This window comes from Apis laboriosa, unplaced genomic scaffold (assembly GCF_014066325.1).
Source record: "Apis laboriosa isolate Shangri-la unplaced genomic scaffold, ASM1406632v1 scaffold74_cov149, whole genome shotgun sequence".
Taxonomy (NCBI): domain Eukaryota; kingdom Metazoa; phylum Arthropoda; class Insecta; order Hymenoptera; family Apidae; genus Apis; species Apis laboriosa.
In genome coordinates, this window is record NW_025224330.1 from 2,019,610 (window position 1) to 2,042,406 (window position 22,797).

The window sequence follows — 22,797 nt, forward strand, 5'->3', positions numbered from 1 at the left end:
ACGCGATGGCGGAGGAGGAGGGGGAGGGGCCTGTGGACGCGCGCCGTGTCGCTTCCGTGGTCCGGGAGCGGAAGTGGCGATTTCGGCTTTCGGCTCACGCAAACGCCGACGTTGCAATTGATGCCCGGTCACGTAGATTTATTTCATTAGCCCTCCCTTTCTGAACGCGGTAATAGATGATATATAGTGATCGGGCTTGTTCCGTGCGGAGTGGAGCAAGTAGAGGCTTAGGGGGTTTCCCACAACGGGGGTTGCCCCGTTTCTGGAGTTTGTGGAAATCGAAATCGAAAGGTTAATTTTATTTTGTTCTCATCGATGATTCGTCGTAAACAAAATTTTTAGAAGATCTGGAATCTCAAAGAATATATGCTCTCGCGAATATATCGATGTGTAATGGATTTTGATAATTCCTCTTGATATTTATAAATATTCGAAAATAATAGATATTCTTATTATCCTTAAAGATTGTTATATAAATGGGAGAATCGAGTTAATTTTCTTCTAGAAGATCTATCGAAGAAAGATTCGAAAAAATAATATTATATTCCGGATGCTCGATCGAGTTTCTCGTTTCCCTTTGACACGCGTTTATATACACTCGCGTATATACGTACGAGTGCTCCTAATCGCGAGGTAGGAGGAGGACGTTTCCGGCGGGGCAGTATCGCCCGTTACGTACAGCGTTAATTACAAAACACTTATGTCGAACGGACGTCTTAACGCGTGGAGGAAGGTGGAGGAGGAGGAGGTTCCGCTTGTGTTAAGGGTGAAGGCGTCGCCGGTAGTGCATGCACGACGACGCCGTCTGGACCACTTGGCGCTCGCATTACGGACCCCTTTCTACTTGGTACTCTTCCTTCCGTCGAAGGAAGGCGCGGGGGGCGGCCAGCTTCCTCCTTCAACCACCGCATCCGATTTTCTGGAGGAAGAAAATGAACTCTCATATAATTATTTTCCTCATTAACATTGTAGCCCATTGTTCCGACCTCGATGAGAGAGAGGCATAGTCTTGCACCGCGCGGTATTTTAATTACATTCCTATGTGCACCCAGGCCTCAACTCAAAGGCGATCGTTCCGCCATTGTACTCTCTCGCGTACTTTCTTCCCTTCTTTATTTCCTCCTCTCTATGTCGAAACTGCCGCGGAATCATCCGATAATAATTTTTTGTTGTCTCGTTAACGGACAATCCTTTATCCCTTCTCGCCAGAGAGCCTTTCTCTTTCTCTCTCTCTCTTTACCGAATTATTTCTCGTTGGAGAGAACAATGAGAGAACATGGAGAGCAATGGATTGGATCTTTCTAGAATTGAAGAATAATAATACGATCGATATTTTAATAGGAAGAATATTAATCGGTTCTCAATTTTATCACGTACTCGTCGAGAATATAATTACAAAAGTGATAATAACAATACGTTATGCGTACGAATCGATCACGAGAACAAGAAATTATCAGATGATCGACTGATTGAAACTCGATCGCCCGTTAAAATTCACGAATAAAAATTCTCTCGAGGGAATACCAACTGTCAGACGCATCTTTTTGATCAGGATCGCGTACCGGGTGGTAATGAATTCTTTGATAAACGCGTATTAAGCCGCGGGCGAGGCTGTTAATTTCGACGGGTGCACATTCTTCCAAGTGACTCCTTAGATCGTTAGCATTCGAATACGCGTCAAAAATAATAACACGGCCTTTAAGCTAAATTACACGTGCTTCCAATTACGAGTATTATTCACGCACGATACTCAGCGGGCCTCTCCTTCTCGCACCCGTTCCCGACCCCATTCAACGAGACGAGACGAAACGAAACGAAACGAGCACGGGCCCAAGGATTTTATAATTTTTCCCAGGAAAAGTATGTTTCGTCTGTCACGCTCTTAATTATCGACTCTATCGTGATAAACAAACTATTAAACAACATCGTATGCGAGGTGAAAAAAAAAAAAAAAAAAGAAAAGAGGAGATGAAGAGGTTCGTCGAAGAGCTTCGTCGTCAATTATAAAATTTTCCACGCTTTTCCCTCTTCTCTCCTCTCCTTCTTCCTCTTTCTCCTTTCCTCTTCACCCTTCTCTTCCAAAAAAAAAAAAAAAAGAAAGAAAGAAAAGAGAGAAATAATCGTTGTATATCCGCGAAATAATGGAACGAAGAGTTCGTGAAAATTTGGTACAATGTATCCGTGTTTGCGCCATTACCACGCCATTTCCATTATTCCTCTTTCTCCCTCGGTGAACCAACTTTTCTTCCGCGTTTTCTTTTCTCTCTTTCCTTCCTTCCTTTCTCTCTTTCTCTCCATCCGATTGAAAGGAAAAAGGTTCTCGAACGGAATATTGCGAGCCTCTGCACCGTCTCGACAGTCTTATCTAGCGCGTCCCCATACTCGCGACACGGATTGTTAACTGAATCCGGCAGCCGGCATTGTTTCAACCACCGAGAGTCCCGAGCACAACAGTGCTCCATTGTATTATATCCAACCGCGTTCGTTCATTCAGCTTTTTCTTCCTCTTCGACGCTCGTTTTTTTCCCCCCCGTTTTTTTATTTTTTTATTTTTTTTTTTTTTAACAGCAGGTGGCCTGGCTCGTCTCCCGTGGCAAGCGGGATTCTCGGATTCAGTTTCAGGCTTGTCAATTTTCCACGCTTTTCCCTCTTCTCTCCTCTTGTTGCGAAAAGTCTCGATACGATTCCGATTAGTAGATCAGTGAATTCTAAAATTAGCATCCTTACGATCGAAAAGACAGTATAAGACCTTCTTGGAAAACTTCGGTTTTTAGAAATTGCTCGGTTTCCAAAAAATTAATACGTCTGTATGAATTTGAGAGTTTAATTCTCCGATCTTTCTTAAGTTCAAGAAATAATATTAAAACAAACAAAAATACGATATTCTTTCTCGATCTCGTAGAGCGACCTTGAAACGAAAATTTCCCAAATTTGACGAGGAGTTGGCTCGCCGCGCCAACCCCTTTGATCAAGACGAAACCGTTGCAGAGTGTAATGCGGCCTCTTCCTCTTTCCGAGTGAATGGGACCGTTGCACGCCGGATATTTTCGTGTCTGGGCATCGTTTATCGAGGATATCGGTCGGTTTCCTTGGATGATGCGGCCTGCTAGCCGCAAGTACACCGTCGTCGTGGCGGCGGCGACGGATAATGCGTGTTTCGGCCGCGGTGCCGAGAATAGTTCAAAGTAAATAGCATGCCGTGAGTGGTGCCCTCTAATCTTCTTCTTCTTTTTCTTCTTCTTCTTCTTCTCCTCCTCCTTCTCCTTCTCCTCCTCCTCCTCCTCCTCTTTCTTACCACGGGGGATATTCTGATTGCATTATGACCCACCACGGCCAGATACCACTTCTCCAAAGGGATATTCGAGCGGAGGCTGATGTAACGTACTACACGCGCCGTGTACTCCGCGAGGCTACCAAGAACGATGATAGCGGAACCTGGGATGATCGTCTGTTGTGCAATGGAAACGAACCTTTACGAGATATCACGATTGTAATTTTTCGAATCGAAACGATCCGCGGATTTTTTCTTTTTTCTTTTTAAATTTCACGTTTTCATATCTTTACTTTTGTGATGGAGCAGAAAGCGATGGAGTTTCTAAATTGTTAATTATAATATCGAGCGAAAGTTAGTATTATTTCATGCAAGTTGTACGTTTAATTCGTAAAGATTAATCATTTTATCTCGCTGTTTTTCTATTTTATCAATCGATATTCGTCTCACGTTTCTTTTTTTTTTTTTTGTGCAAATGATTGTTCTTCTCTGTATGTGATGAACAACGTTTCATTCTTGGAGGAAGAATCGCGCGAAAGATATTTTAAAGATATAATCTCTGGTATGACGAGGCTGAAAGAGTTTGGAGAGGGGAGGAGGGATTATATGTAGCATAATGATAAATAGGCTAATAATAAAACAGATCCATTTGCTAATGCTCTCTTTAGATCTTAGAAATTCTCTATCTAAAACTCTCTCTTTAGATCCTCACTCGTCGCTCACTGTTCCTGCCCTTAAGAACCTCGCATGTATATTCATACAAACGTAATTTATGCGTGCTTTTAATTAACACATTGATACTCTGCGAACGAGATTCGCAAATTTTCTCTCTTCGTATTACGTAATTATATATAATTCTTCTTCATTCTTTAATTATTTCTTATTAAATTCAATGTAATGATTCGCGTAAAAATATAAATTCTTGGTATTCACCACGCGTAATATTAAAAATTTACGTCACACGGAATAAAATTTTCGCGGCTACAACAACAAATTAAAAATTTGTTTTCCGCTTCAACGGTTAAAAACTTACGAATAGTTTCGAGTTCTATACTTATATACGCGAGATTTCTAAGCCTACTTTCTAAATTTCCAAGATGGCCGACACCCACGCCTAGTTCTCTCGAGCAGTTCTCGCAAATCTCGAAAATACCCTCCACTCTCCTTTTCCATAAACGTGGAAAAAGAAACCTCTCGAATTCTTCTCGAATACGAAGAAAAAAAAAAAAGAAAAAAAATTAATAAATAACTCGTTATTCTAACACTTCGTGTTTAATAATATCCTTGGAGAAGGAAACGAAGCGATCCGTTTTGTGAAAAAAAAAAAATCGGATCCTGTTTGTTAATTAATGCCGGTTGTTCCAGCGCGAACAGAGAAATCCGAGGTGAATTTATCGGTTTGGGAGGAAAGAAAAATCACCATAGTACGGATACCTTTATTCGCGTTGTTCGACCTTACAAGATCCGCGAGCAGACATTTCATACGTTCGTTGCCACGGGATATAATATATCGCGGCCGGTTGCAAGGTTAACGCGGATGCGATTAAAGTAATCGGCCGTGGAATCGATAAGGCGTGGCTTATTTAGGAAGTGATAATTGTAATATTTATGTGAGGTTGTGCGCGGACAACACGGGTCGTTAACGTTCCCGGTTAAATATCACTTAGTTGCTAAACCAGCCCTCTTATCTCCGCCGATAAAATATTTCCGGCCCCACGGAATTATTATTGATCGGGGCAAAAAGGAAGATGTTCGTATTCCAAGTGAAATTTGGATAAACGATGAGATTTGAAATTGTATCGAGAGAGTGCTGCAAATAGCATTTTTTTAATATTGTCAAGCACAATTAGGCCAACTTGCGATAAATAATAAATCGAGAGCTATCACTTATGTGCTATTATTATATATATATATATATATATATATATATCTACGATGTAGATTTTTTCTTATTAAAATTCATTTATGGAAAGGATTAAATGAATTTATCTATTCGTGTACGGATTCTTAGGAAAAATTTTCTATAAATAAATAGTAGCAGCAGAGTGGGAAGAAAGTGTGTAGACAAGTGGAAAGTTGTATAAATACAACGTTGAAATTTATAAGCGTGATAAGCTAATCTGCTACATTGCTTGATTAATTATATTTCTTCTTTTTATAGTTTCAATTAATAAAACTCATTTCCTCCCGCATCGATATATTATCACGTTGTTCGCGTTTCACGTAATTATATTATCGATAATATATATTAAACACTTATATAATATACTTTTTCCTTCAATAACTTTATAACAAATCGTAACAGACATATCGCATAAACCGACTTGCGCAGTGCCATTTCTTCTGCAGACCTTAGTCTTAGATTAGAAACACCCTGTACTCACTATACATAATACCTTTCTCACCTACAACGAATCCGCTCCCTATCCCAACCCTATCTATCTTCCCCTATCCTCCTCTACCCCTCCCCTAATTACTACTAATTACTGTACGACCGTGTGTTCCAAACCGCCGGATTGGAAACACCCTGTACAAACTACAAACGTTTGCAAACGTTCTAGAATGAAATGGAAGTAGGTACTGGGCGGGCATTGAGTGCGGTTATACTTGTAACTTGGACGGCGACCCCGGGGGAAACCGCGAGAGCGCGGCGCGGTAGTAAGAATTCCAGTGTGCGCGGATGTGAATGAGCCCCGCAGCTGCTACATTCCTGTGTGCCATCGCCGGGACCCGCGCCCGTTTTTCTTTTATTTACGTTCCTCCTTCAATATTTTAGCCGAACGCGCGCCACACCATCGCGCGCAGAGAAAGAGAGAGAGAGAGAGAGAGAGAGAGAGGGAGAGAGAGAGAGAGAGAGAATGGCCGGCGTCAGATTTTTACTCGGCCCGCGTCCAAATCCTCGCTTCCTTCCTCGCCCCCTTGACTCGTACTCGTCGAGCAAATTTTTCGTCGGCCTCGTTCCTCCGCTCGTCGTTCGCGGAGGAACAAACACCCCTCCCCTCCCCACCCCCTCGTGCGCGCTCGCGAAACGCGGCCACGCGGCGAAACGGCCGTGTGACACCGGCACCGCTAATCGTTTTAAACGCCATCGGCATCCCTATCGCTCGAATACATATACGAAAATGTTGGCCGGCAATTTAACAGATCAGGCAATATTTGTTAAACAGCGAGGACACCGGCTGGCCAGTTCCGGCCGGGGCCGGGAGCTCTGCTTCTCCCTCCCTCCTCCTCCTCCTCCTCCTCTCGTTTTCGAATGCGGCGAAACGCTAAAATTACCTGCCGCCTCGCGGGTGGATGGATGCTCGTATGGGATGGCGGTTGGGTGCGTACGCCGTGCTTTGATTATGAATCGACGAGGATCGAGGAGACGGGGAGAGGAAGTAGAGAAGGACGAAGATAGTGAAGATAATAATTGGGACGAGGATGGAAGTCGAAAAGTAGTTTCGGAAATGATAGTTTAATCTAAATTATTATTTCGATCCCAGTTGATCGAGAGGATTATATTTAAATTTGTGAATAAAGGTGGAAGAATCGAGGTTAGAATTCGAGGTTAAATATTAGGTTTCTTGAAGGAGGGAGATGAATCGGGCAACATTTAAGATTATCTTGGACGATCCACAAATCATTGGAAGATCCAGTTATCGCAAGAATTCGAGCGAGGCCGGCATCTCGAACTCGTTAACCGAATCTCGGGAGTCACATTGTGTGTCTGGGGGTGGAAGCCGCTTGTCGCGGCTTGTATCGTAAGCCGATATGAGCCGCGTTCAGGCTGCGGTGCATCCGTACAGAAATATGCAATATTTATTTCGGCGCACGCGCCTCCACTCCCGCGGACGAAACGTGAGAACCGAAATAAAGATTCGCGGGACGACACGCGGGAACCGAGGTATAAACCAGAAATACGCGTGAATTGAAACTCGCATCCTGGCACCAGGGAACACCAACGCGGCCTTTTGCCGCGTGCTCGTTTTGGAATAGCGCTCGTTAATTGCACCTCGACCTCCTCGAATTACACACTTCAATTATCTAAAAACAGGCCGCCGATCGGGGATCCGCTCATCGAGGATTTTCTTCCATCATTTTTTCCTCGATTTCAACTCTTTCTTGAATTCAAATTCATTCTTCTCTAGGATATTCTTCTAGTCTTCTAGGCATTTTTCAAATGCGGATCTGTCAAAAATTTGGATATTTTTGATGGATTTTTTTGAAAGGTTTTATCTTATGCGTTGGATTAAAAAAATGAAATTCTTGTTCTTCTTAATTGCGTCCACTTTTATGCGGATATTTAAATTTTCCTTCCTTCGTTGGAAGAATTGGAAAAAATATCCCAGACTCTATCACCCTGTACAAATACCTTCGATCGAAAATTCTTTTCGTCATTAACTTGTCCACGAAATAAATTGTGGGAACGAGAAGTTAAATCACTGTCTTCCATCTAACGTGTCGTTTACCAAGCAATTCCTTGTTCTTTCACAGTTGTTGTCACTCAGTGACTACTTGATACTCAACGAGATTTATGAGGCAAACGGTCAATGATATATAGCAAATAAGAATGTTAAGAAACGTTTCAGGCATGCGTCCTATCACGTTGTATCTTTAGCTCATTCTCAAATCGAATATCATATTTAAACTATCGATCCGTGAACGCTATATTCTATATCTATATATAAACCACTCGATACTATTAGATATCTCCAAGGGAAATATCCTCTCTTTGAGAACTGTTACGTCAACTGTTACAAACTATCGATAAAACTTAAATTTATATCAACCATTTATTAATTAATAATAATAATAATTAAAAACTTTGATACAGAAAATTAATAAACGAGAATTCCGATATCTTTCGATTTGCTAAAAATTCTCGTCCTTCCCTCGTTTTGACTTGGAACATCGAGGAACGATCACCCGTACGTAGAACTCGCTTTAAATAAAAGCGGGGAGAGAGGGAAAAGAAAAAGAAAAAAGTAGAAAAAAACGGAGGGAACGGTTGGCGCATCAATTAAGATCGCGAAGCGCGATAGAATTGAACGCAGGAGGAGCGAGACTCCGCGGCCGATTAACCGATCGCTAGGCTCAATCAGTCGAAAGAAGAAGCATCCAGGCATCCGAGCATTCCCTCGAAGCAATGTCGCATTCATGTCGTATCTACCGTACGCATAATTTCCTTTCGTCCATGGAACGTAGCCATCGTTCCTTCCGTATCGATTCTTCAAACACTTCCCTCTTATTTTTTATCCAATGGACACAACGGTACACTGATTAAAACGGATTGAGCTTGGATCAAATTTAATCGTAGAGATAGAAAGATGTTTCGAGAGAGAGAGAAAATGCAAAGAATAATAAAATATTCTATCGATCTGCGCAAAAGAAAATTAATATTATTGAAATTCATTAAATTTCCATATTGAAAATCATACGGAAAACGTAAAATTTAATTTCTCCGTTTCTTTTCATCCGGAAAAAACTAGCCTCGTTTCATGTATACAAACCTCTCTCTCCTCTCTCGACGAAGGAGCGACGATAGATAACCCACGATCGTGCCTGGCCACGCACGATTCACCCCCTCTGGGGGGGAGGTTCCGGTTGGAAAAAGTGGCTGGCGCATAAAGAAAATCGCGAGCGTCGCGGAACGATGAATTAGAATCGCGGTTTACCAACGAGGGGAGAGGAAGAGGAGGGAGGGGTCCAACCGTGGCACGTGCATCCCGAGTATTATTCTCCTTCCTCGAGTGGCGATTCCCCGGAGCTCTCTCTTTCTCTCCCTCTCTCTCTCCTCTGCGCAGAGTAGAGCTCACTCGAGCCACCGTCGGAGGAGAATTACAGGGAGAGAAAGGCGACCCGGAGAAGCGACTGTACGGTATATCGAGGGGGTTGATGGGAGGGGTGGAGAATAATGGAGGAGGGACAGAGAGAGAGAGAGAGAGAGAGAGAGAGAGAGAGAGAGAGGGCGGTGGTGCCCTGTGACTTCATTCTCGCGGCCGCGTGGCCGCAACACATATAAAATTAATTAAAGTCGGCGGAACCCAAGGGGTTGTTTATTGTACCTCTCCCCTCGGCAGGAGAAGGAGGAGAAGAAGCGGCGGCGCGGTGGGCGGCCCGCATTGTACTGTTTTTACACCGGCCCTCTCGCTCCTTCTTTCCTTCCTTTCTTCCCTTCCCCTCCTTTCCTCCTTTCTTCCCGCCATTCTTCGCCCGTTTCCTCTTCGCGCTACCTCTCAACCCCGCCGTGTGCCGCGGTGGTCGCTCAAGTGGCGAGTGCAAACCTCGCCTTGTTAGGAATTAATCACTTTCTAGGCGGCGGAGACGAGAGAGGAAATCGGCATCTTCCAGCGTTGTTTTAATTGTAAGCAAATTACCGGGAATCAGACTCGTATTTAGGGGAGAAGGGAGGGTGTTAATATATTCGTGGGACGTACTTGAAAGGGATGATTCTAGAGGCGTAAACTAAAAATTGTAGAAGTCGGTATAAAAATGTCGATTGATATTCGAATTGATGATTTTTAAGTATCAATTTTTGTTTTTTTTTTGTTTTTTTTTTTTTTTTTTGCCCCTTAGAATTGATTCCTCAAAAGTGTGTCTCACGAATATATTAACACTTTGTACACGCTTCGAGATAATCTCGCGTGAATACGTTTTCTCGCGTGATTCGTTTGCAATAAGTAGTACCAGGGAGACACGGTTGTACTCATGACTTGCTCGCTGATTAATCTCTGGATACCGGCTGGTCGTGGTTGTTATTTGGGGAGGCGCGCACACGATACGAGGCGAGAGTGGAACAATCGAGTTGGATGGAACGTGTAGAATCTAAAACAGTACTGTTCGTTCTAAGCTTCGCGGCTTAAGAGGCTTCCTCTACTTTGTCTTTGTTAGAACGTTAGAACGCTTGGCTTTGAACGACGTCACAAGTGACCCAATCTGTAACGATTTCTGTTCCTGGGACAGCTGTTTTCAAATGCTATTAACCGACGTTGGTGAGGTAGGAGGTAAATGTGGAACGAAAGAATAAATGGAGTAATGATATTACAACCGGGCAATTTTGTAATATCTGTCGAATTATAATGATCGAATTTTATTCGGTTTTTAATTTTTAAACGATGCGATTTTATTTATATATCGAGATCGAGATTTGATCAGCCAAAACAATCTCCGTTATATATCGTATTTCCTTTTCAAATAAATATTCGATGAAACGAATAAATTTGAGAGGAACCAAATCAATTTACCCCTAATATTTCATCTTTGTTAACGTAGCAAACAAATTTTTGGCCAATGATATGATAGAATTACGATAGAGATGACAAGTACGAATGTGACAAGGTTAATTCGTCGTTCAAGTCAACAATCTATAATTATTAGCGATTTCACGGATCATTTTGTTCTTTCCTTTCGTTCTTCCATTACTTTTAAATACAATTTAGACGAAAGCTATATATCAACGTGCCTCCTCCTCCTCCTCCTCTTCCTCCTCCTCCTCCGAGATAAACGAACGAGAAAGACAACAAACGAAGAATAACCAAGTAGCCAAAATAGTGTCGCGAAATATACTCCTTTATGCCCTTGGATGATTATTTTAGATTCGAAAGATTATTTTCGTCCAATTGGCTATATCACTCGAAACAGCGTATAAAACTATAAGCATAATAATTCGAACCGATGCCAAGTCATACGTGAACAATCCCCCAAAATATGCGAAATACCTTCTCGATAAATCATCAGCTCAACTCATTATCCCCGAACGCGAGAGAGAGAGAGAGAGAGACAGAGAGAGAAAAAAAGAAGTTCACGCGCCACCATCCTCGTTTAAATATTTCGAGTAAATATTTTTTCACAAATCGAGGAACCAGAACTGACGACACGCTCGCGACGAAGGAACACGCGACGATAGCCGTGACGACAACGAACCACGTCGCCACGTTCCCATAAACCAATCGAGGTGTCGAAGCGGGGGGTTGACGGGCGGAAGGAAGCGCGTATCGACGAAAGAAGGAATCCTCTCGAGAAGAGGAAGCGAAACGTTGACGGGGAGATAAAGACAAAGACGAGAGAAGAAGAGAGAGAGAGAGAGAGAAAAAAAGCTGCCCGTTGAAAAGGGGTTGGGCGCGAAAAAGAGTATCTCTGGTAATACGCGTCTGAGATGGATCGCTGTCGAGGCGAGATGGAACGAGAGTGGAAGACGAGGGAGAAAGAGAAAGAGAAGTGAAAGAAGCGAGAGAAAAGGGATCAACGGAGGAGGAGGATAAGCAAAAAAGGAGAGAGGAAAAAGTGGCAACGACGTGGCAGGGAAGGGGAGGAAGGAGCGATAGGACTGCTCAGTTGCTCGAAGCTGAAGGTGACGGGGTTGGTTTAGTCGCGACCCGACGTCCCCCAGTCCCAAGGGAGCCACGTTTCAACGTACGAGGATCCTTGCGGAAAGGGCACGAGAGATAAGAAGCCGAAGACAATAATCCTACTGACAGTCGGGTCATCGCTGCGGATTATTTCGGCCGACACACGCCTCCGGCTTTGAACCGTTAAGAGGAACACGCTCCTCGATGTCCGTGCTGTCATCCGTGCGATCTTTAATGCCGTTAATGCAACTCCGCATCAAACCAACGATTAAGATCCGTGAAAAAAAAAAATGAATAAGATAAAGGAAACGAGGACTGTCGTTTGGTTTCGTTTTAGTTTTTAAATAGATTGATAATAACGAAAGGAAGTTTGAATTAATGTTTTTTTTTTTCCTCTCTTTTCAGTTGCAATTATGTATTAATTTTGTATGTTTATGAAGATTATCTCTTGCGACAATTTAAAAAAGAAAAAAAAAAAAGGATGAAATTATCGTGGTTACGTGTTAAATGTATGTGCTAGTTTAAAAGTTTAAATAGAATGAACATCTGATCAACAAGGATGAAATAACCAAGTGGACGAGTATTTAATTATTCCGAGCAGGATACCATGTATGAAATATTCAATATTTTATCACTGCGCTACAATTTCGCATAAGTAATCTCATTACCTCTAATGTAGACAGAAACTTTATTTACATAAAAATCTTCGACCGTATACCGGCCTGCCGGGATATTCAAACAAGCTTTCCTAATAATATTTTGTTTCTATTGCTTCTCGAATTAAAATTAAATACTTTCATCTCTAACATGTAAACTACTTATCGTATAATTTCACTTAATATTAAAGTATTATTAAACGTTCGTTAATAATAGCATTGCTAAAAACAATTAATCTTTGAAAGTGATAAATCTATGTATTCTTCAAAAGTATTGTATTATTATGGCACAAAAGAAATTGTATCATAAGTTATTTAGTCATTGTGTCCACCGAATACAATCTATCATGGTCGATGGACACGTATTTGCATATTAAAAGATAACGAATCTAAATAAATAAATAAAATGAGACAATACCTGAAGAATATTAAAAACATCAAGTTGATCTTTTCAATCCGTACTGTTTCAAAATTTTTGCCACTGTCCATTAAATTACGTTCAAAAAATAAGATTCGGTGGTAAAAAGTGGTACAAGCTTAACCTGCACGCAACATTCGTTACACGATAAAACGTATGTAACAAAACGAAAAATACACTCTCCACACTGAAATTGACAACTTGTAAATCTTTTCCATTGATCGCGTCGTTTAACAATCCACTTCACGATCGAAAATCAAACAGAAACGCTTACCTAACCTCACATCGACGTCACCCATTGTTCCACTTGAATGCACGTTTCGCGTAATGTTTACGAGTGGCCGTGCGCGCGCTGACAAACATCGTTTCGTGGTTGACGTCGATTTCGAGAGTGCGAGAACGCCACTCGAACACGGATCCCCTGTCCCTGTCGACCAACGGTATTCGTGCCAGTTCGTGGTGGACGAGGTGGAGAACGCGTGGACAGGGAATCGTAAAAGATAAGAGAACGTGGCGTTGGACAGGGAATAAAACGGAGTACGCCGGTTTAAGGCGATGAAACCGGCACGCTTATAAAGTATTCTCGAAGCTGTTAACGTCCAACTCGGTGTTTGCGGTACACGTTGAACACACGATAACTCTATTCGCAAACGCGGTGTGGTCTGGTCGTACAGTACTTGCCATGTTACGCGGTTAAGGAGTTCTTACGAGGAGAGGTTGTGTTTCAGATGGAAACTTGTGCGAGGTTAGGTTAGGTTAGAGGTTGGATAATGGTAACTGTTAAGTTGATCCATGACAGTGTTTCTCAATCGCTTTTGGATAATCATTTCGATGTTTCGAAGATTTTTATCCTTATTTTTATATTTTTTATAAAATTTCAGTGCAATATATTGGTGATGTGATACATCGGTTGAAAAACGATGCTAATTAATCATATTTTTTAATAGCGTGGCGGTGACGAATCATTTTTCGAATCATGTTCTTTAAAATATTTAAATTATTCTTTTGTGTGATGCAAAAATACCGATTTATAGTTAAAGAGGAATCCTATGTTGAACTGGTTTCATATTATATTATATTTTTATTCGATTTTGGTTGATAAATAAATCGAATAATGTTAATATTACTCGACTCGCTTTTAAATAATATGATTTTTCATGAAAAAAAATTCGTACTTTTTTTTGAAGAAATTCAACGATTCATTGATACATTCTGTCGATGAATTATGAGCTTCGTGCTGTACAGACGCCGTACATTTCCGGAAGCGTAAATATTATTTCATGCTATGCCGCCTCATTTAGTTTCCGCGTCACTAGAGAGTTCAGTTTTCGTTTAGAATAAATTGGAGAAAGATTTGCTCTATCCTTTTGAGACTGTTTTGCAAAGAGATCGTCGTGTTTATTTTTCGCGAAACGGAATAAATATTCATTATTGTTGTAAAGATATTAATATAATTATTGCAATAAGAATAACATAAACGATGAAACGAGAATTCTACGATTCCTTCGAATTCAAATATTTATCTGAAGATAAATAGTCTCATTGTCAGCACTTTATATACACTTCACTGTAAGTATTTATGACACACTGTTTCTCATAACAGAATAACGTCACTCACTTGTATTAATAATTCAACTTGTAGTCATAATACTTCTATATAATTACAATCATAAATTCATTTTTTATTATAACTTTAAATATCTATTATTTCTTCATATTACTTATTTGACCAATTAAAAACGCGTTAATAAATAATCTATCCAACTATATAAAATATAGGTATATAATGTATTTGACATCGTTTTGTAATGACTTCATGAATTATATTGAAAAAAACTCACAATATCGTACTTGTGTGCAAATGAGAATTCAAGATTAAATATTGATATAATATGCATATTGCATAAATTATCTATATACAATCAGTGAAACAGAGGTCTATTAGTAATTATGAACTACCGATCCGTATTATACAATTACGTATCATTTTTCACAATATTTGACATATTATAAAAGATCGCAAAGACAATCAATACTATACACGTGATTCACAATGGATCTATAGATTAAAAAATATCTCTCGCGATGGAACAAAATTTATTAAAAATTTATTTATCTACAATAATTCTATACAAAAATTTAGATATTATATATCAAATATTTATCAAATTTCGTATAAAGACGATTATATAAGAAAAAGAGCTTTATTTTAAACAGCGATTTTATTCTTCAATTATCTTATGTTCCATCTATAAATTTTTTTATAGATTTTTGCAGAAATGCATAAATATTAGTTATTACAAATTTAAAGAAAATTCGCTAGATAAATAAAATTTTTGATAAAAGAAAGAAAGTTAAAGAAAAATTATACTGTAGAGAGCAGACACTCTCGGGTACCGTTACACACTTTATTCAACTGTTACCACATTGTATCCATATCTAATCCATCCGAAAGATTCGCTTGTTCTCCAGATACACGACCACAATCGGTCAGTGGCGGCGACGCGCCAGATGAAAACGAGACAAAGTCGTCTTTGTAGACACGGTTGGTTGAAAGCCGCTCGTGTATAACGCGTACTGCACCAGTGTGAAAGACGGGTACGCCTCGTGGTACGCTCGGTGCAATATTGTAGTCGATACAGTTGTGCAAAGGGAAAATTATTGATATTATCCGGTTTCGAGAAGCTGACCCCGGGAAGGTTTCGCAGCACGCCTCGTAGTGATCGGCGCAATTTGTTTATCCGCCGATGGGGAATATCAAAAGGATTAGAGGCGGCGGAATAGATAATAAACATCGGCCAATAAAGTCGCCCGAAAATATCTTTGGTTGCAGCGTATCGGCCAACGCTGGCCTACACGGGGGCCTTCTACGTGTGTGCGCCTCCACTGCGCTCTCTGTGATCTATGATTATGGATTCCGCGATGTCGATACCAAACGTATAGCCTCTGACGCGTGCTCTCTACCGCGTTTCTTGGAACCCAAGAAGACTCGACGTTTGTAGTCGACGGAGCGACGCGTTTGCGTTTCTGCGATTTCTGGTTTAAACTAAATTCTTTGTCCGTTGGATGTTGTTCCGTCAAAGGACGGAGGGACGTTTGGGGAAATTAATCCTTCGTGATCAATCTATTGTATTGTATAATACAACGTGCGTGCATCTTGCGTGGATACATTTTGCTCGTCGCCTAGAAAATTTTTTGAAATTCCACTTGGAATTGTATTAAATTCGTCTGATACGAATACATTCAATTAAATTCTTTACGCAAAAAAGAAAAAAAAAAAAAGAAAAAAGAAATTACAAATGCAATTCTACACGACAATCTCAATTGAATAATTCCGACGAAGGTGAATGGAAGTAAACTTGCCTTAAAAGCAAGATAAAATTCACAGAAAGGGAACGAGGCGGAAATGCAAGGAGCATCATCGAGATCAACGAAGCCGCGTCGAAGACTCGACCGGGCTTTTCACAATTTTCCCTCGGCGAGGAATTCATCAGGGGTGCTCGATGCCCCGGATGGACCTTCCTGGCAATAACGCAGCGACGATCCGCGGCTCTCCTGTTCCACGGGTGGAAAAGCCCCGGCCACGAAAATACCGCTTCCGGTTGCCCTAGATTCCGCATTCACAAGTTTCATTGCAGAGGCGCGGGCCGGCAACGGGTGAAGCAGCGGGCGAATCCCGTTCAAAGCGGTCCATAATTTATGTATCTCCCCCAGGCCACCCCTGCGTGTCGTCGAATTCTGGCTTCGCTCTTTTAAAATTCCATTAAGAGTGCAGGCCAACGGCTCCTCTTTGTCGCCGCCTCTTCTTTCTCTCTGTTGGCGCACGTTTGTTTCGCGCTGCATATTTCACGAGGGAATCCGCGCGTTTCGTTCGAGTTTCGTTTTCCGCGCGTTCGATCGATTCCGGGGGACGTTTTTTTTTTTCTTTTTTTTTTTTTTTTTTTCAAAGCATACATGCACCAACACCGTCTATCGCGATGTAAACTCGAATAGAACGATAGATGGATACTCGCGTAAACTATACGTTATGAAAATTCTTGTGCATCGATATTAAGGGATGTAATGCGATGGAAAATTCGTACTTGTTTGGTATTCATCTTTCGAAGATTAATGAAAATAATATTACGAGCATATTGTCTAATTTATGAAAGTATTTTTAGTAATATGAATATTTTTACGCATATATTGTACATAGTGTTTAACATCATAAAGATGTTGTAATAGCGATGGAAAATTCGAGTTTGGGGGTGGAAAGTTATTCGAATCGAAAATTTATTCAAAAAGGAAAAAATTTTTGTAACGCGATATTGCAAATCACAGGTGGTATATTATTACACATTCGAATTTTAGTCGTTTTTCCCTTCTCAAAGAGGAGATAAATAGAGTTGAAGGAAATAAGAAGGAAATAAAATAATATCGGTATATCGCCCGGCGGACATTGTACCTTCAATCCAGCTTTCGGTAGGCTTGTATTCAAGCCACTGTGTTGGCTGGCCCGTCGTAATTTTAGACAGTGCCACAGTGACAGTCTTTATAACGCACGTGAAGTATGAACCGCTTCCGGTGGATCTACGTCATCCCTGCTGTGCATGTCCCCTTGCACTCCAGTGGCTCCGATTCTAAATCTAGATTCAAATTTCGTGGCCTTTAGCCTTCGTCTTTCGTTACCGGCCGGCCGCGGCCGCGACGAAAGACCAAACCGCGATCGCCATACGACCACGCGTATTCCCCTCCTCCCCCTCATCCAACTTTTATCGCCCGTCCGACAAATTTTTAAACGAATCATGTCGAGTTTTCTTCTCTCGATTCCATTTAAGAAGAAATGTTAAATTGATTCAAATTCTCTGGAACGTATTCATCAACCTTCTTAACTTTTTAACCCATCCTTGCGCAAAATTAAACGAATTCGTTCTCTTGCTATCAAGTTTCAAGAAACATCGGCCAATCAAGTAAGTCGAGCTTAAAAAAAGACTCGGTTGAAAATTCTCGATTCTCGTCGATCCAAATCAAAAAAATTTTCGTCCAACATTTTCTATTTTCTCTATTCGCAAAATCAAAACTCGAATCTTTGGAAGGATCTCTCTCTCTCTCTCTCTCTTCTCGTCGGAAGCGTCGATTATGCAAACGAATCCGGGTATGCAAACGAGTCCGCGATACGCGGTGTGTTTGTCGATCGGGAGAACCTGTGGCAGAGATAACCGGCAGAAGAGCGATTATGGGGGTAGGTATGTTTCGGTAATTGCGCGGCTAAGTTTAGGCGGTGCAGTTGGCGTCAATGCGCGGATGCATATTCAGAACGGGGCTCCTCATATTCTTATGCTCACTTACTGAACCGGCGAGAGCGAGAGTCGCCTCGTGTGTGGATGTGAATGTGAATGGAACTTGCTGGCACCCCGCCTGTTTATATTTAGCCACTGTGGGCGGTATAGCTGTCATGGATACGTATCATCGGCATAACTGAACTTTGCAAATGAATAATGAAGTTCCATTGGCTGTGGTGCCGGTATGCCGATTATAGCCCCGTCCGTTAGAATGGTTCCTGAAATTGCACAGCCCGTTTATTGTCCGTCGTCGGACATTGTTCGCGTTTACGTATCCAACCACGAGTACCACGACCAGCTCGACGAGTCTGTTAATGAACGAGGGCAGGCCAAACTTCCAGCGGAATTTATCTTTTATCCCCGAATCAAATTTAGTTAAACTCGTTCTCAATAGGAACGCATATATATATATATTCTTTTTCTTCCCTTATATTTCCAATTTTCAACACGATGCAGTTAATTAATCGTTACGTCAATTTTTGGTTTCGATGATTTCTTGATAATAAAAGTTTCTTTTCTGAATATAAATCGAATATAATAGACGATACGGTCGAAAGAGAAAATTTTTAATTTTACACCGAGGATATTAAGGGTTAATTGATTAAATTATCTCTTAAACTAGGGGTGAAAGAGAGCGTTAAATACGAGTGAGAGGAATGATTTATTTATCTTCGCTTGAAATCGTTTCTTTTCTAATTCCGTGCGATAATAATCATCCTCATTTTCGAAATTAGATTTCTCTTAGATTAGAAGAGGATTAAAAGTCATTGGGACGAAGTAAGTGAAGTTGGCGATGACGTTCCGAATATATCGAAAATGTTGCACGCGGAACGGGCTTTGAGTGGAAAAAAACTGATTGTCCAGTCAGTTTTTCTCGCGATCTCCACAATGTTGTTTTTTTACGGCGCACACAACTGGGCAATTAGTGGTAAGAATAATTAGCGCTAACGAGTGCATTTCCATACAGAGGTTGTTTAATATGCGGATCCGGCCGATAGACGCGAATATCGTACCGTCGATACCAAGTGCTGCTGGCAAAACAATGAAGTCTAACACTAAACATGTATCCGCGTACGTCGATCGATGTATTTGATATACAAGTATCTTTTTTTTTTCTTTTTTTTTTTTCTTCTTTCGTATAGATAATTCGCAATTATTATTGCGAGTGTAATGCCGTTTACGAACGAGCACGGACCGTTTTATTGTTTTCCTATTTAATGACGAAGAATCAATGATCAATGGAAATTACAAAGCGTTTTTTTCTTTTTTTACGAGTTTTTTTTTATGAGTTTCTTACGTTGACGATCCTCAACGATCTTAACGATGTTAATATGTTCGATTCCAGCGTGGAATGGTCCCACTGTGTAAAAAGTATGGAAGATTAATAATAAAAAAAAAAAAAAAAGAATTGAAAAATTTTTAGAGATTTATCGAGGAAAGATTATATGTTCATTAAGCATTCATCAAGGAGCAAGAATGCGAATAGTGATATTTCACGATCGTTCCACCAGTTTTTCACGGTACGGATATTTTTGGAGTTGCACGCCCTTACGAAGTGGCCCAACTCGGTTCATTCAAGAACCGTGCCCGAGAAAACTGGTGACTCGTCTTTCAAGCTTTCTAACAAATAACCGGTATCGTTCAACGCGTACGTGTTCGCGCGGCGAATAAATCTACTAATTTCCGTGCCTTGCATTTTCCCCCAGAATTTTACAACATTTTTATCATAATTTATCGTTTTATCGTTAAATCGAAGAACGATTCGTTTCATTTATTTTCACTTCTTTTTTCTTTTCTTCTGCAAACTTTCATGAATCCCCCTCCTTAGATATTTCCAAATGAAAACGTCAAAAATATCAAATTGGAATTTTCGAAAAGAAAAGAAAAAAGAAAAATCCATATCCAACCGAACGTTCCGTTTCAACCATCCATTATAAATAACCCGACCGAAATTACCGCGTTAAATTCTTTTCTTCTCCCCGCGACATGAATCATCAGGTTCTCCCGAAAAAAGTCGGAAAGTCACATGGTAACGTTCTCTGAAAGAAAGGCAAACATCGAACGCGTTGCTCTTCCCTTCTTCTTCTTCTTCTTCTTCTTCTCCTCCTCCTCCTCTCCTTCCCTTGTATTCAAGGGGATATAAAAAAGGGAAAATGGGAGACGAGCGGTTCATCCTCGCGTGTGTCCTCCGCGTGGTCGTAAATCACGGGCCGCGATCTTCCACAATCCGCATCGAGGATTAATAATCGCTCGTCGAAAGGCAAGCGGATAGAGAGAAATAGGAGAAAACGAAGGAAGAGACGCGCGCGCGCGCCTAATATCGTGCATATGTGACGTTTCAACTGGTGCCCAGGCTGGATGAATAAACGTCTTCCTTATCGTCCAAAATAGACTTTAAACTTCAAGCATATCTGGACCAAAGCCAGGTCGTAGGAAAATACAATGATATTAACCACGTTGAATTGTTACACTACCGGTTACTATACGTGAGAGAGGCTCCGCGCTGAAAACCCTCCCCCCTTGTTGAATTAATAGCGCCACCTAGCGGTGTCTTGACTAATGGACGCCGCTGGAAAAGAAATTCATCCGGTCACCTTAACCCCTGCCACCACGAAGGGGCGTGTATTTCCGTCCTACATACGCGGGAGAAAAGGGTCAACGTGTAAGATCCGTTTCTGATCCTTGAAAATCATCCAGAGACAATTGGTTGCACTCTTTATGGAGAGCAACATCGAAGATCGATCGATTTTCGATCCACCAATCCGTCACACATTCCCTGTTCTCTTTGCCTAAATTTGTAATAGAAGAAATACCAAAAGTTTGAAGAAATACCAAAACTTTGAAAGATCGTCAGAGTTTCTCTATTAAGATATCTTTTTCACGTTAAAAGAGTACATTTCAGTGTTCGCTTATTTTAAAATGATCTTTTTTTAACAAATATTGCGTACAAAGATTTAAAAATAGTCTTCTTTTTTTTTTGAATCCTCGCAGAAATGGCGAAAGAACATGGCAATGAAACTTTCCTCGAAACTCGAGAAAAACGACGAACGAGTCGTTTTTTGTAAGATAACGGCGAAAACAATCGAAAACAATCGATTACACGATTTCAAGATCGCTCGTTATACGCGTTTTCACGCGCATTCAATGCAAATCGGCGGAACAATGCGTCGAAACGAATCGTCGCGGCGGCGAGCATCAGGGACGCGCGAAAAAGAAAAAAAAAAAAAAAAAAAAGAAAAAAAAGCAAAAAGAGAAAACACATATAAAAAAAAAAAAGAAAGAAAGAGATCAAGCGTTACGCTCGCGAGCGGGATTAATAACGCGCATAATACATTTTGGAATTTTCATGTGGCAACGCGTAACGCGTTCCGCACTATCTGCGTTGCATAAGCGCAGTCGGAAGTTTCGCGAGAAATAAACCGTGAATATCGTTCGAGTCGAAAAACTATTCGATCGAATCGGCCCAAACGTCTAACGACCGTCATCTGTGCCTGGCCATTTATTAGCGATCTAATCACACGAAAAAGGAGCGAGGAGCTACGTTGGTTAAGGATCCGGTGGTTAAAAGAGGGACAACCCAAGACGTTAAAAGAGATACCTGTCGTGTTATCACGACACTTCGTGCCAATAACGTTCCCTTCTTTTTTTTTTTTTTTTTTTCTGTCGAGCTCTCTTTGCTCGATTGGGCTCGCTCTGGGCTGAGCCAGCTTCCGTTTCACGCGGCCGATAACCGGCAATTAAAGTTGGTATCACGCCCGATCCCGCGTCTTTTATTACGTTTTCTGGGAAAGATCGGTGTTGAACTGAACTGGTTCTAGTCGCGTCGTTCGAATGCTTGGGCGAAGAGAAAAAAGAAAAAAGAAAAAAGAAAATGTGTTCGATTGGTCACGATTGGAAAACGTAGTGCGTAGAACGTAGTAGATATTCGATATTCTATCTGGTAGCGTAATGATAAATGAAGATTCTATGGTAACGAGATTAAATTATAGTTTAGATATATATATATATATATATGAAATGTTGGGGGGAGGCGAGTTTAGGCGAGCGCGTAAAATATTGTATCGGCTGTTACAGAAAGGAAATTATACCGTGATATTAATAATAAGGCGGCCCTTCTCGTCGATGGAGGAATATTTATAAGAAAAATCTTGATGTTTCTTCTATAATTTGTTGTGTTAGCCAGTTTAGAGATTATGTCTGTTTAAATCGTTCACGCGGTATACATATGTTTCTGAATATTAATATAATATCTGGCTCTGTATCTTTATCATTTGTTTTTGTATGTTTTTTATTATATATATATATATATGGAAGGAAAAAGTGATGGAGTTTGTACACGCTTCTTCAATTAGCGGTTTCCCTGGAAGCTGTAAAAGCCTGGAAGAAATGAGTTCGTAAATGGGAATGTAAATTTGATATATTTTAAGATCCAGCTAAGGTTACATATTTTTTTCGCGATAATGATATAATTATAGCTTCGGATATTTAAGTATGCATAAAGTATGCGTAAATATATATTACGCTTATCTTCTAGTTGTACTTCTAGTCGTGTATCTATTCGACTTAAGTTTTTATTAAAACGCTACACACATATTTCCGGAAACTATTTCCAGAAATAATCTAATCTCTAATTTTTCTAATAGTACGTAAGCAAAACTTCGTCGTTTTCTAGGAAAACTTGTTAGAAAAGGAAATAAAAAAAAAAAAAGAAAAAAGATAGATCATTTACGAAACCATCTATGGATCTAACAATTTTCCCACATTACGTTTTCATCATTCTTGTCGTTCCAACTGAAAAGCA

General features: G+C 40.6%; 1 protein-coding gene across 3 annotated transcripts in view; it reads left to right on the top strand.

Annotated features, from left to right (window-relative positions):
• LOC122719344 (transcription factor Sox-13) overlaps positions 1–22,797 on the top strand; it is a 153,607-nt gene that overhangs the window by 121,910 nt on the left and 8,900 nt on the right. The window lies entirely within an intron of this gene.